The sequence below is a fragment of the Pantherophis guttatus genome, chromosome 3 (genome assembly GCF_059756535.1).
Source record: "Pantherophis guttatus breed Tessera chromosome 3, ASM5975653v1, whole genome shotgun sequence".
NCBI classification, from domain to species: domain Eukaryota; kingdom Metazoa; phylum Chordata; class Lepidosauria; order Squamata; family Colubridae; genus Pantherophis; species Pantherophis guttatus.
In genome coordinates this window covers 175,496,198-175,511,740 of record NC_142065.1, presented here as the reverse complement: position 1 = coordinate 175,511,740, position 15,543 = coordinate 175,496,198, and positions in this window count along the sequence as shown.

Below are 15,543 nucleotides of genomic sequence, written 5' to 3'. Positions count from 1 at the left end.
ATATTTCTTATAAAACATGACTATTATATGGAGAAATAATTATATGTTATGCTATCTACATCACACGTTAAGGTTAAATCAAAATTTCATATTCTTTTGAAATTAATGGCTGGGTGAAATTTTCATCACCTCTGTAACATACTTGCTTTGTTTTGTAATTTGCTGACCCATGCACTTTTATATAGGCTTTCTGAATCATATTCTTAATAGTTGCTATACGATTGCAACCTACCTGTGTAAAGTAAAACTGCAGTGTATCATCAGTTAGATTTTTTTCCATATTGATATAATGCTTAGTTCACTCATATTTCCATTAACGCATTCTAAAATCGAAAAGCAATGAATAGAAGAAGTGTATTAATTAATTAGATACTTTTAAAAATTCACGACTGTATATATTTTGTGGGAAATTCATGGGGAGTGTGTGAAATCTTTTCCTTGATTAGGCTATAGAGTCTCATAAAGCTGTTCAGATAAATTTTTTTTGTCCAATCAAAGCAATCTGAAAGCTTATTCAGACTTCTTGATTTTATATAATTTTCCAGTACCTTGCAATAGAACTGTTTTATCTTGTAGAAAAATTATATATAACTTTTAAAAGCATCGGCAGGCAGCCATATTTCCACAAAAATGCTATTTTGGAAGGGAAAAGTGGTAGGTCTTCCATGTGAATTATAAGAGCATCATGTTCTTGATTTTGCTTAGAACAGCACAATGTCCTTGGCACTGAATACTGAAGTTATATTCTCTAGATTGCTGTGGGAAATGTTACCATACTGTCAGTTCCAAGTTATTCCTGATGGAGAAATTATCAAACTAACAAATAGGTTTTCTGAAAATTATATAATGTGAAACAAAGACAAGTTGACCAGAACAGTTAGGAGAATGATCAGTTAGTGTTCAAATTATAATACCCATGATTACAGATAAAATTGCTTTTAACCTATATAGAAAGTTTTTAAAAGCTTGGCTGTTAATTAAAAGAGAAAAAGCTCTGGAAGCTCTGAACTGATTTGTTATTAAATGCTTTATGTGTAAAAGCCCTGGGAAATTTCTTCCCAGCGGAGTTTTTCCCAGGGGTTTCTTTCCAGTGGAGTTGCCAGGTAAAGGAGAAGGAATGGTCAATTCTCCTGGATTAATTTCTCCTCCTGTTAGTGCCATCTGGAAAAACAACTTTGCATTATCTTCCTAATGGGATGTGGCAGGATGAATGAATGTCAAAGGATATTTAGAAGAGCAGGTTTAGCTATTCTTGAAGTTACTAATAGGAAACAGGTACCAAGGGAAGCTGGAGGAAATATTTCTCATGTTCCTTGGAACTCTTCCGTTGTGCCTTTATCTATGAGTGGAGTTCTTTCTAAACATGGATGTAGTGGTCTTCTAAAAGAGTGCTAAATCTATCTTCAAAAATAGCTCTTTGGTGGATAAAGGACATGAAAGTGAATGGGATGCAGTAAGAGAAAACAATCAAGTCAGTGGTGGGTTTCAAATTTTTTTACTACCGGTCTGTTGGTTTGGTGGCCGTGGCATGGCTTGGTGAGCATGGCAGGGGAAGGATACTGTAAAATCTCCATTCCCACCCCACTCCAGGGGAAGGACACTGTAAAATCTCCATTCCCTCCCCACTCCAGGGGAAGGATACTGCAAAATCCCCATTTTCTCCCGATCAGCTGGGACTCAGGAGGCAGAGAATAAATGGGGGTGGGGCAAGTCCGAGGTGGTATTTACCGGTTCTCCGAACTACACAAAATTTCTGCTACCGGTTCTCCAGAACTGGTCAGAACCCACAGAAACCCACCTCTGAATCAAGTCCATACAAGCTCCATTCCTGAATAGTGTTTCAAAGGAATGACAATGCTGGAAGAAAGTATCTAAACAGTCAAGTTTTGGACTTATGGCCAGCAGCACCAGAAGCAGCCAATAAATGGCCACGCAGAACAAATGCACTAGAACAGATTTCCAGTAGCTTAAAATTGTGATTGTCACACTGGGCTCTACTTCACCAAGGCCAACACAGATAACTATGGTATAGTTGTGAGAATTGGTGCCAGGAAGTATTAGATGGTCAGGTTAATAGTTGTAGTTCTCATGCATATGTTCTCAGAAATAATAAAACCCAAATGCAACAGAATTAGCAGCACACACTGGGAATAAACTGGCTCTCTGTCCTGGTTTAAATCTTGTGCAGCAGAGGAAAATCAGTATTTCCAAACAGCACTACAGTTATGATTCTAAGGGGCTTCATATGGCCAGACAAGCACTGTAGAAAATAACAAGTATTATATGGTCTGATCACCTTGCAGAGGTCATGTGTCTGATTGTTCATGCATTTGAAGCCAAAAGGGAAATATGACAATGATTGAAGGGGAAGAAGCAGACCTGTGACAATCTCAGATAGCCAATAGGAGCATGGTAGGTCCCAACTCCTAACAGTGTCAATATCCAAATGATTAGTGATATGTGATAGATTGTATTCCAGTAAAACCTACATCATTATCATTACTCCCGTGCAATGCCTCTCCTGCGCGAACTGCACTGGCTGCTGGTGGCCTTCCGGATCCGCTTCAAGGTACTGGTATTGACCTATAAAGCCCTACATGGCATGGGCCCAGGATACTTGCAGGACTACCTCCTACCGGCCTCCCACCGCCCATTGTGTTCACATAGAGCTGCCCTCCTCCAGGTGCCGTCGGCCAGACAATGTCGGCTGGCGACCCCCAGGATGAGGGCATTCTCTGTGGCCGCACTGACCCTCTGGAATGGGTTACCCACCGAGCTCCGGACGGCTCCTGATCTCTGCACTTTCCACGCTGGCCTGAAGACATGGCTGTTCCAGCAAACTCCCTGATCAACTACGAGGTTTTAATTTTGGGGATTTTAATGTTCATAGTGGTTTTAGGTGTTATTGTTGTTGTTTTATTTGTGTGAGCCGCCCCGAGTCCTTCGGGAGAAGGGCAGCATATAAATTTTAATAATAAATAAATACATACATACATACATCAGGAGAAGCTGGAAAACACTATTTTTAGTTTTAGGTATAGAATGATAATGAGATGAAGGCATTATCAATGTGCTGGACAAAAGACTTTAAGTTGTAAAGTTGAAGGTTATGGAAACAAACTCACAACAAAGTGAATTTAAAACACAAAATAATGCAATTAATCTAATCAAAAAACAGACTTCACACAGGATAATTAGATTCAAGGGGCTAAGTAAACACATAGTCAAAGCAAAGCAAAAGATCAAAAATTCCAGAAACCTAGAAGACAAATACAGGATAACATGGTAATAAGGGCTTGATAGCCAAGATAGACAAAGAACCATCAAATTATTCCAGGAGCCAACCATAATATGAGGAATGAGGCACATGAAAATGGTTACAATGGGAAATTGTTTCAACACTTAATGGAATTTGGATAAAGCCTTAAATATATAAGCTTTCTGTTTCTACCCAAACACAGCCGGTGTCTATCAGTTCTAATTACAGGGCCTGACACTTCAAGATCTCATGTTAATTACAAACAGCACTACTTATTCCATACACCATTCCCTGACCAAATGCACTTTCTACTTTCTATCACTTCTAAAAAGCAAAACCATTTTCCTGGATTAGAAAGTCTGTATCTAGTATATAACACCAGAATCTATGAAGCTATAGCTGAACTCTCTCTATCAACATCGGGGATAGAGTAACAATATAGAAACTCTGTTTACTGTCATCACACAAAGATGGTATCATGGCTTGAGTGCATGACAAGCTAGAACAAAAGGTATTGGTTGAGGATTCCATGATTTGGGGGAGGGGAAGGGAACATCCAGATCAAATCTTCTCCAGAAAAATCATGCAAAGCAAGTATTATACTGACCAGCCAGTTAAGACTGCATTCATACTTCAACTGTTTTAAATCATACTGTCTCAAAATGCCCTATATATTCTTTATAGATCCATGGAAATGAGGGTGTTGGAACTGTAAGAGAGTGGATCACTTACCATATAAATTATCTGATTGATGGGAAACCTCAAGACAGTGTCCTATTCATTTGCTTTCCAGATTTGAGAAATATTTTAAATAGTTAAAAATTGTGCACAGGTAGCCACAGCCAAATAATACAATAAAATTCTTGTGTGTACAATCAATAAAGCTATCAATGTCAGGAAAAAGGAAGAGGAGGCCGAAATATGGCATGTAAAGTGAGGAGTGAAAGTTCTTTGAAAGAAGCTCAATAGGGATTTGAATTTCAGATGGCAGCCAGTTTTCTTGATTTGTCTTTTTCAGGTAACATCGCTCTAATGCAGGGTTGACAGACTCGCGTTGTCACGGTGGCATCACGTGATGTATCAGGGCATGGGTGTGGCTAGTGCATGATGCAACTGGCCTGTGGGCATGGACTTTGACAACCCTGCTGTAATGTAAGTAAAATGCATGTCAATATAACCATGGCCTTGAAATGTAGGCATATACTGAAACATTATGATTATTATACTATACAAAGTTTTCTCATTTAAATTATTATACAGCTATCCCAAATGATGTCAATTTAAATGTGTAACAGGAATTAATCATGCAGAACAGCAGTTTTTTAGCAATAAGTATTATTAATTCAGAAGACTTTTACTAATATTACTCACATTATTGTTTTTTGAGTAGTCTGGAAAGTAGATTATCTTGAAAAATACTGTAAATTTCAATAGTGGTTTAATACTATGCTATCTTATTGATTGCAGGCATCAGCACTACTATTTTGCAATTATTAAATGTGTCCAGTAAAACAACAGGCAGTAAAAGTAATACACCAAAGATCTATTTTGTGAGGGGAAAAATCTATTGAACAATCTTCCAGGTATTGATTGCTACATAGCATTGGAATACATATTAGCAAAATAGCATTCTGGAAGAAGTAAAGCTAATGATTTTAAAAATTCTACTTATATAAGGTTTGTTGTCTATCTGTTCATTCTTGTTCTTTCCTTAAACAATTCTTAGTTACTGCATTGTTTTATATAAAAGGACATACTCCAAACAATGAAATAAGTGGGATTAAGCTAAATAGATCATACGATTGCCTAATTCAAAGATACAGCTGGGTTAGCTGGGTTCACACAACATGCTAAACCATAAAATAAATTTTACAAGTCATAGTGATTATTTTATGATCCAGCACACAAAATAGCAAGTTATTCCAGGGATTTTTCCATTTTGGTAACATTGTTTTATTAATTTTCTTGAATCCCATGGTCCTTTTCAAGTTCTTAAAATATAAAAATAAATAAATTGATTTTCCTATATTTTAAATTGAATTTGTATATTCAATGTAAATACTTATACTAATAGTCTGAATGTACAGTATATGGATATGGTTACTGATCAAAATATAATCAATAAATATGAAAAATAAATATATAAGGCAATGTATATTTTACTGCTATAAGAAGCTATTGGGGTAGAAGCCCATCTGCTTTTGTATATATGTTTGATTTACTCACTTCACATATGAAAGTATGCAAACGTTATAAAAATGAACAATCTTGTTTTAATATCAGATATGACATCACTGAGATTCTACTTATAGATATACCTAATTGTAGTAAAACACATTCTAATAATGGTGAAGTATATCATGGAAGATGAAAGCACCTGGAAATTATTTGTAAAGCAGTCTCTCTACATATGAATGGACCATGAATCCTAAAATGCTATAATCTATTTAAATAAAAATGTAAATGTTTGTTTGTTCAAAATCTTAAATCTCCGAAAGTTCTTCACTGATTGCTTTGAAATTTTGACACAACGTTGCATTCGAATACGCGCGTGTTTTTATATACCTATATTATATAGATGTCACACCTGTGACAGGTAAAAACATACTTTTTTGAAGTATGTACTTTTTTGAACAACGCCATCTGTTGGACGTAAAAGCAACACACGCTATACGGAGAGCCCACCAGACTTTTCACTCGGTCGATTGGATTCAGACCTCAGCCAGGTCTTTTCCCCTCAGTGCCTCCGCCGCCAAACCTACAAGCAAAATGGCGGGAAATGTCAACTGCTGCGAAGCCCAGCCGGAGGCCTCCACCACTCCCACGATGTGCAGCTCTCCCAATACAAGCACCAAATAGGTAAAAGTCCAAGAAAGCAATTGATTAAGTGATGTTAAAAGTCCAAAAAGAAACGTACAGAAAGGCAACTCAGGTCTGAATCCAATCAACCGAGTGAAAAGACTGGTGGGATGGAGGCAAAGTAGGCATGACCTGAGCTACAGAGAAAAATTTTTGGCACTCGGTCAGAAAATATTGTATACCCACAAGACTGAGCCATGGCAACGTGTGGCCGGGTACAGCTAGTATATTATATAGCAGCTATATTATCTCATGCTATTCTCTCTTAACAGTGAGGGAAGGAATGTCAACAAACACAGTTTTTTTGATGAAATAGTTCATATATAACGCAAGCACACCAAAACTGTTATTATCCATCCAAGTACAGTAGGTGACTGTGAAGTTAAGCTGTATTTTACCTTCTTCTCTGCCAAACCACACATTCTGTAAAATTTCATCTGGACTGACAAAAACCTCTTCTCCCAGTAGAAATATATTTAATGCTTCTTATACTGTCTTATGATCTTGCTTGCTTTTAAATAGAAAATGCACATTGACAAAAAATAAACTAAAACCTAAAAAATAGAAATACAAACACTTAGTATTAGAGCTTTTGTTATGCTGATATAGGAATACTATCAGTTACCATCTCATAGCCTTTCTTCTCCCACAGCTATACTCTCAGTTGCAACCCTAGAAAGTTTCTTTGACCTACTAAACTGAGGTCACTTGCAAAGCAACCTGTGGGTATTATCCTGATTTCTGACACTTCTGTTAACAATTAGTTCTGATAGTAAGTTTAATATGCATCAGGCTAGGAAAAAAAAGCTTGACCTGAAGAACTTCATCTGAAGGAACAAAGTGACACAATTAGCCTCTTCATTTATTCCCTTAACTCCCATTTTGTTTTGTTTCCCGTTTATGCCATGTTTCTTGGCTTTTCTATACCTTTTCCCTATTCCCAGTGAAAAACTAAATATATCTGTGTTCAGGTGTATCATTGCATGTGAACTGATCTAAAATGCTAGTATGGAACTTATTCTTTGTCTGATGGCATTTAGCTTTATTGTCAGAATTACAATGCAGTTAGCTGTTGTTGGATAAATTGGATAAAAATATGGTAAATGAACAACTAGACAACTACTTCTGAATTAGCTTTTTCAAAAATTCCCAATTCAGAAAAAGAAAATAGTTTTGCAGTGTAGAAATAGTACATATTTTCATGCCTTTTTTTTTTTTTTTGCTAATTAAAACATTAGTTCACAGTTTGCATTCCCTAAAGTAACAATAAAAACAAGCCTCAGAATTTTGCTGATTATTTAGTGGATTTGTAGGATATTTGTTATACCACAATTTGTAGTTTGTAGTTGGAGTTTGTAGATGTTTACCAAATTCTGCAATGGCAATAAACATTGCAGCCTATTCTGTGTGTAGATTTTTTTTTCATGAATGTAAATTTGTTTCCTTATTGGCTGAATTACAGAGGTCTCAGTTGACTTACTAACAAAGTAGCATATCTTTAAACCATATGTTTAAACTTCTAAATTATTAGCGAACGGGATCTGTCTGTCTGTCTATGTTTTGATATGATATCTTGAAAATCATTTTTTACATTTAATCTATAATAATTATTCTTATAAAAAGTTCCTGATTATTAAACATCATGTATACTTGTAGAATTATCCATTCATAATTTGTATTAGTTAGATTGTGCATTTTCCATTTGCAGTGTGTCTGCATATCTTTGTTAGAAAACATTAAAAACATTTTCATGTTGAATGTTGAAGTGGTCAAATTAAGATTTTTAGCTATGATATAATTTAACATTATATTTTTTGTCGATGGATTAATTGCTATCAACCAGTCATCTAATTTTTTCCATCCTGGATTTGTAGTTTTAAACTATGAAAATTTTAGGTGACCTTAATTAGGTTATACACATCTGTAGATGCCTCATTTGAGAAGGCTGCCCAACAAATTTACAGTTTACTAGTGAGTAAGGAACAAATTGTATGGTTCAGCATTGCTCTACAGCCACAGTGTAGTTTTTTGTGGCTTACAGTGTTGTATGAGTTCAAGAAGAATGGTGTGTCAAGTAAACAATGATTAAATAAACATTGGTTTAATGTAGCCTATCCTACCAGGCCCACACTTTAGAGGTATAGAATCAACATCTCAGAGCCTGGTGGCGTAGCAGACTAAAGCACTGTTATTAACATCAAGCTGTCTGCAATTACTGTAAGTTCAAATATCACCAGGCTCAAGGTTGACTCAGCCTTCCATCCTTTCTAAGGTAGGTAAAATGAGGACCCAGATTGTGGAGGCAATAAGCTGACTTTGTATAAATATACAAAAGTATGAAGGCTATTGCTTAATGCATTGTAAGCTGCCCTGAGTCTCCGGAGAAGGGCGGCATGTAAATAAATAAATAAAAAAATTCAGCTAGCATGGTAACCATTGAAAATTCTAGGCCCTGTAATATACATGTATATTTGGAAAGAAATCTAACTGGGAAAGGCTGATTTACTAAAGTATATGGATCTGAGCCCAAGCTATAACTTATAATACTGGCCAAGAACTCAAGAAATGGATCAGGTGAACATGAAGGCAATAGAAACTGGAAGTAACGACAATGAATTTGAATGCAATGCATGCAAAATTTTCATTATAGTAACCTGAATGATATAATGGATCATGGCAATAAGAAAGCAAAGAAGACAGTAAAAATAATGGAACATAGAAAGGTATAGTTATAGAAGAGTATTAAAAGAGTTGAACAATACAGATACCTACAAATCCTTCAGTATCAAATGAAATTAGGAGCTATATATGTGTCAATTGCCCTACTTTGTGGGAATATTGCTATCTAACCAAGAGGGATAGTAGAAGTAGCTTTCATTTATTTTCCTCTATGAAACCAGTTCTCATAAATTGCATTTCCAACAACTTGGTATACTAAGTCTATAAGAATCAGAATCACATTTATCTTCAGAATGTAGATTATTATGGCCCTCTGTATGGATGTTCTAGGTAAAGTTGAAGGGCTACAAAATTAGAAGTAAGCTACCATTAGAATATTATTAATAAATACAGACCATAAACTGTTTTGTTTGGATGGTATGACAGGCCCAGAATATTCTAGTTCAATTTAAAATCCCAGGCACCTCAGCTAGGCAGGATTAGAATTCAAGATCACTGGATTTCTAATCTGGTGCCTTAACCATTACACCAAATTGGCTGTCATGGCCAACCCGCCACAGTCAACTCAACTCACTGTGGCCAACTTGCCACTGGACCAACTACTGTGGGAACATTCAATGCTGTATTAATTGTTTCATTCAGATACTTTTATTATTGGTGAACACATTTTCATTGACATTATTGTAACTCATGTATTTCTAGATTGATTTTGTTTTATTACTATTGATCACAGTTCTGTTGAAATTAATTTAACTTTTATATTTGATGAATTGTTCCATGGTGAGTTGGCCATGGGGAGTTGTCCAGTGGTGGGATTCAAGTAATTTAACAACTGGTTCTCTGCTCTAATGATTTCTTCCAACAACCAGTTTGCCAAACTGCTCAGAAAGTTAGCAACCGGTTCTCCTGAAGTGGTGCGAACTGGCTGAATCCCACCACTGAAGTTGTCTCATTCCAGCTCTCATTACAAAGTTAACTAAATGAATGAAATATTTTTTTAAAAAGTTTTTTATTAACAATAAAAATTAAAAACAGTGGACATAGTGTGACATCTCCAGTTTAAAAATTTTCATCAAATTTTACCTTAAAATTGATACACTTCCTTATCTCTATACAAATTTGCACTGATTATCACATTTCAAATATATATATTCTTTCATCTATTTAAGTTACATCGATATCCAATTCAATCGTATCTAACATAAAAAATTAAGCATAAAAATTTCTAAACATTTTACTCGTCAATAGTCCTTTATCCCAGCATTCCTCCTTCTGTCCAGACGATGATAAAATTTGTTCCAGATTTCATAATACTCTGATTCATTCTTATCTTTAAGTTCCAAAATTAGTCTGTCCATTTCCGCACAAATTAATATTTTAGCTAACACTTCTTCTTCTGTGGGGGTCTCTTTGTTTTTCCATTTTTGTGCAAAAGCCAATCTTGCTGCTGTTAGAATATGTAACATTAGATAAATTATACTCTTGTTGTATTTTCCTCTATAATGCCAAGCAAAAAGAATTTTGGTTTTGCTTCTATATTTTGCATTAATGTCTCTTCAAACCATGGTCTTATCTGGTGCCAAAATTTTGTGGCTTTTGGGCATTCCCATCACATGTGATAAAAAGTCCCTGGCACTGCTTCACACTTCCAACACATCGACAAATGTTTTTTGCTTATTTTAAATAATGAAATCTTGAAGACTTTTTAGATAAGTGCTGAGTATTCCTTGTGAATGAATGAATGAAATATCTCATTATTAAGTCTAATTCCCATGTAAGCAGTAATGCAAAAGAAATAGGTTGGAGATAAAGAAACATGGAGTTGTTTAGATATCAAGTGCCAAATAGGTCAGGGCTCACAGCAGGATAGACATTCCATCAGCAACAGTCAAATCATTGCTAAGTAGCTTAATTAGTACTGAATAGTCAGCAGTGCTTTGATCCCAAATGTGTATGAAATCTGGTTTGCTACTTCTAAATCCAACTCTTGTCTTGTGAGAGAAAACACACAGCAGCTACTAGGAAGACAAGTAATGCTGTTGCCACAGCATTCCTTGTTGCCACAGTCATTTCCTCAGCTGTGAAACTCAGCAATATCACAGCAAAAGGACATGGCCATACAAGAGACAATATGTGATAAATTATTCAATTGCCATGGATCAAGGAACACTAGCATGGAATGAAGAACTGTAATATTGGTATATTCAAAATGAAGTTTTAACATTTTTTCTTTCTCCCTTGAAACTGCATCTTTAATGTGACTGTGGGCTTGATTACATACCTGACAATTTGAAGGACATCAACATAATGCAGGGGGATGTATAAATTTCTGTGCATTGGCTCAAAAAATAAAAGTTCTTCAGTGGAAAAATAGCAGTTTCTGGTTTTAGAAAAATAAAGCTATAAGGCAAATGCCCCGTAGGTGTGATTAACTATGCAAGTAATAATATATGCCACAGTATAATGATTCAAATGGTCAGATCATAATGCTAATTATTTAGACTTTCGCTGCAGTTCCCACAGGAAATTAAACATTGACAAGCACTTAGCGTTGCAACATCTAATTTTGGGTCAAGGTCCTTTGCCAGAATATCTTGTTGCAAAAAGCTTTCACAGAGCCAAATTGTAAAGTGCTCTGGGCTTTGTGTGAGTTGATCTACCCTAAGCTAAAATTGGTGATGATGTCAAACATATTGAAGAAACTCTGTTTGGCAGTTTGTGTCTACTGCCACAATTCGTTCCAATTTTTGTCCATCTGCAACTCTGCTTCCCTTGTATGAGTTTACTCTGTGCACCATATGGTGGCACATCCAGTTTGGTATCTAAATGTATATATGACAGAAAGTATAAATGATCCTGATATCTGATAGAATGAAATGTATGTTTTCTGCATGATACAGATGTTTCTAAACTTACAGCAGTGGTGGGTTGCCTCCGGTTCAGACTGGTTCTATAGAACCAGTAGTAAAACCGGTGGGAGGCTCCACCCATTGATCCTGACATCAGCAGAAGCGATCTGCGCATGCGCAGAAGCTTCTGCGCATGTGCAGAAGCAAGCCGTGTGTGTGAGTGAAGCAAGCACACGTGCGTGATCCTGTTGCGAACCGGTAGTAAAGGTAAGTAGAACCTACCCCTGACTTACAGTCATATAAATCAATGCTCTTTGTATTTAGGTGGATATACACTTTAAAAAAATCTTTTGAGTGTGGCCCTAAATGTGAAAAGTCCCAAAAGATATACCAGTGTGGGATTTTACAGCACATATCTGTTGGGCAGTGTTAGGCTTTGGGATTTAATGACCATGGACTAAAGAAGAAGATTTCCTGATGTTGCACCTGTGACTCTGCCTTCTATCTTCACAGGCAAAGCAGATCACAGGCAACTGACTGAGCTCCTCTCTATAGTCAGAACAATACTTAGCTACAAAGACAGGGATCCCGTCAGTCCCTGCTTAGTTACTTAGCACTTTGCTTCTGAAAATGCCAAACTACAGTTGCCAGCAAAATGTCAGGAAATCTGTTCTCTAGACCATGGTTACCAAACTCTGAAGCCCAACACTGTCTTAGACAAAAGATGCTTAGGTAATTTCTGCAATATGAAGGTCACTGCAGACATCAGATGTTCTTCCATTTAACAGTTCTATCACTGCTATATTTACAGTAGCTTGGGGTAGAAGTGATGTAATCTTTATGTAGAATTTCCATAGTCTGCCTAGGAAGCGCAGTGGGGGGAAAAGAGGAATGATGCAATTCTACATTTTACAGGTGCTTTATGGAAAAAGGAATATATTTATATTTATTCTGATGTTTTGATACATTTTAAGATACTTCCATTCTACTTTCTGAATGCATTAAAATATGTGTTTTGGGGTTCCTAATACTTGTTTGATTGGCTTATACTCGCACAAGTTGCTTCAGTACAAGTATGAGCCATTAATTGAGAATTTATGATATTGGCCTCTACTCATGCCCAGTACATGACTCATATTTTCTTGCTATGTGTCAAAAGTATTTTTATTGTTGTTGTGTTAGAATAGATGATGCTATCTAGCTCACTTGTTATTCATTGCATTGAGGCAAATACTTCCATTCCACTCTGCGATTGTGCTCTGTGGCAAATACAGTTGGTCCTTTCCATTCACTGTTAACTGCATTCCCAAACCATTTTTTCTTAGTTAATAGGCTGCCTTCCATCCTTTGAAAGGACCACAACTTGTGAAACTATTCCTTTTTTCTTGATTTCCTTGATGAATCAGTGAGTACCAGGCTTCCCCCCCCCAAACTGTTAACTGGTGGAATGGTGTAAAGCTGTGAAACTGAACAATTGCTTTATTTTTCTTTTCCCAGATGAAATTCATGGGGTTTTGCCATAACTCCTCTTCTAGGCCAATAATGGTAGTACTTCAGCTACTTAATTACTTCTTACACAACAGGGGTGTCAAACTGGCAGCCCAAGGGCCAGATGCATGACATGCAGGCCACGTTCACCCCAGCTCTGTGAAGAGAAAAAACATTGCGATGCGTCTGGTGATGGCAGCATGATGTAGCAAGTTTGATACCCGTGAGGTAGAAAGTGTCCTAGGAGGAGTCTATAGAAGAGGGTGGGGGGTGTCAATGAAAACATGTCTTCAATGGCTAATCTTAGAAATGAAAGTGATTGCTATTTACTTTCTTGGGCCACGAGATATAAAGAAGCAGGGAGGTCCACTAATTAAGAGTCATGGTAAGCAAGACAAAGTATTGAGTTATCACCATGACCAAAGTAGAAGAGGAAAATGAATTCTAAAAATAGATTTCTTAAGCTGGTTAATTTCCTAAAAGTGGTTTAAAGATATAGCTGCACCGTTCTTTTTTGAGTCACAAGAGATGGTGATGATGAAGATAATGATGATGGGCCATAAAGGTGTTTTGGACTCCTAGCAACCAGACCAATAAAATTTCTCCATCATAATATATCCCTAATCTATTCTTCATGTCTGTCAATGGTGCGCTCATCGCCATTATACCAGAATCCATCTGCTTTGCTGCTAGTCATCCTCTTCTTCACTTTCTTTCCACCTTCTCTGCATTAGAACTTTTCCAGAGAGCTGTATATTTGCATAATACTGTATGTCCAAAGTAAAATAATTTGAGCCTGGTCATTCGTACTTCAAGAGAGAACTGTAGGGTGATTTGTTTGATGCTCTTTTGGCTTGTTTTCTTGATTGTCCATGATATTCTATCTGAATACCTGAAATTCTGGTGGCTGATCATAGCACTTTATCATTTCCTTAAGATTCACTGTTATTCTTTAAATGTCAGGAAAAGGATCATCTTCTTAAATTGTACAGTAATGTAAAGGATACCTGTAAACACTCTTACTTTACAAATCATTTGCTGGGCAATTCTAGATAGAATGTTATCCCTGGAGCATACTTAAATGCCATGCAATATTATTCCAGGAGCTTATTCATTCTTTTTGCATCAGTTGTTATCCATCAGCAATTACACAGAGACACTCAGGATCTGGCTATAACTCAAGGGCACAGAGTCATTTTTCTAATCGATGCTCTTTTAAGGTATCATTTATTTCCTGCATCAGAAGACAGGCAGCAGGAGCCAACTTTGCTTTGCTCTGCTTAAAAAGCCACAACATCGTTTGATGGCTGGTAAAGGCTCAGATTTCTTCAGCATCAGAATTGGCATGCTATCAAATCGATTTATCAATAAGATGCATCACCTTTCTTTGTAGAAGTATGGGATGGGCAATGAGCATCCATCCAGCATTTTGATCTTCAGAATGCTTGTGACTCCTATGACAGGAAGTGGCAGGCATCTTGTTCAGGCTCCGATAAGTCAGATAGCACCATTGGATTAATTATAATAGCGGAAATGAGTGTTGAGATACAGAGATACAATTCTCAGCATGAATTATTGGCTAAAACCAAAGATACTGAACTATTTCACTATTGCAAGCTAAATGATGCTGTCAACAGAAAACGGGATGGGACCATCTTTGGTTTGATTCAGAAATTCTTAAATTCATATCAGAATAATTATGAATTGTTATTACATAGCATTAACATTGATTTAATTTAATCAATTAACATCAAATTAATCTTAAGAATGCTACTTTAGGTACAATGAAGAAATGGGTAAAGGCACTTTCCCATTTTGCTGTTCCTCAGAAGACTGATATTATTTCCATTGTTGTTACATTACTATCTCATGGGACCAGGTGAGATTCCCCTATTATTCCATTTTTAAAATTAATTTTTAGAGCATCATAATCAGGGAGCTGAAGCAGGAATTTTAGCTTCCTAGTTATGGTTTAAAGGCAGTCTGATATACCATGTGTTATAATTACTTATGTAAATTTACTTCAGCAGGATACATTCCCATGTAAATATATTCAAATTGTCTTTGATAGATGGATGTTGACATAATTGTTTTGTAATTAACTTTGTGCTCACAAAAATTATTAATGAGGTAAATATCACATGACATCTTTATTTATTCCTACAGTTGAGTATAACATAGCAACTCTCACTTGTTTGGGAAGATTCTGTTTTGAAGCATTACTAACTTATTTATCTATATTGCAATATGTGGAGAGGACAATGGAAAGCCCGCTGAACGTAGCTTTAAATAACTGTTAAAATGACTGATTATTTTGTTTGTTTATTTATTTATGTGAATTATTCTATGGCCACCCAATTCACAAATTTTATTTACTGTTATTATCTCTGCTGGCTTGAATATTTCATG